Here is a 1270-nt window from a genome sequence, read left to right as displayed (position 1 = left end):
ATATATATATATATACACATACCTACACAAATACATATATGCATACCCTCATACATATATCTAAATAAACAAACAAAAACAAAAAAACACAAACAAACTTTCTACAGTGCTTCTCTATACTTTCTAAAACTAATTGCTGTGTACCATTTCTTTTGAAAAGGAATAGTGTGGGCATTGCTTTAGGTTCTCATTTAGTTTGTTCACAATTATACCCGCAAATTGATAAACATAATTTTCCTTGATGTTACATCATAGTCTTAAATTTCCTCTTCCCCTTAATCGGATTGGCCGGCCCAGTCACCAGACATGAACATCATTGAGCATATGTGGGGTAGGATGAAAGAGGAAGCATGGAAGAACAACCAAAGAATGTTGATGAACTCTGGAGGCATGCAAGACTGCTTTCCTGGCTATTCCTGATGACTTCATCAACACATGGTATGAATCCTTTCCAAACCGCATGGATGCAGTCCTTCAGCTCATGGAGTATACAAGATATTAAATTTGAATCTCACAGCACCACTATTAATTTGCTGACATATTTTAGATTTGTTGTAAATTTGTTCAATTTATGTAGAGGCGACAAAACTTTTGTCTTGCCAAAATTTGACCTTTCTGTCTTGTTCAATATAAATCTTTTTTAATGAAACTAATTTATTTCAGTATGAACATCATTTGGGAGGGTTTTAGCTTTTCATATGAGCTATTTCTTACACAATTGATTAATAGAAGGTCAGGTTAATAGCAGGTGTTTCTACAAAATAGATAAGCGACAAGACTTTTGTCAGTGACTGTATTCCTTGTCACTAAACAACAGTTTTGATACCTTTCAATCGGGACCAGGAGAGTGGATCACATCAGTCCAGTTCTGTGGTCCTTACACTGGCTTCCTGTGCCTCAAAGAATTGATTTCAAAGTACTTTTGTTAGTTTATAAATCACTAAACGGTTTAGGGCCAAAATACATTTCTGATCTGCTACACTATGACCCCCCCAGACCTCTCAGGTCATCTGGGACAGGTCTACTTTCTGTCCCCAGAGTCAGAACCAAACAGGGGGAAGCAGCGTTCAGTTTCTATGCTCCACATATCTGGAACAAACTTAACTTTTTAACTTTTAAATCAAGGCTGAAGGCCTTTCTTTTTGATATTGCCTTTCTTTAAATAGTTGGTCATTTCTTTAATGTTTAATTTCTTATAATGAACTGTAACTTTTATGCTTGTGTTTTATCTGTTTTGATTTTTTAACTGTTTTTTAACTGTTTTTGTGTA

Source organism: Etheostoma spectabile, chromosome 8 (genome assembly GCF_008692095.1).
Source record: "Etheostoma spectabile isolate EspeVRDwgs_2016 chromosome 8, UIUC_Espe_1.0, whole genome shotgun sequence".
In the NCBI taxonomy this organism is placed as follows: Eukaryota; Metazoa; Chordata; class Actinopteri; order Perciformes; family Percidae; genus Etheostoma; species Etheostoma spectabile.
The sequence above is the reverse complement of the archived record's forward strand: the minus strand, read 5'-3'. Positions refer to the sequence as shown.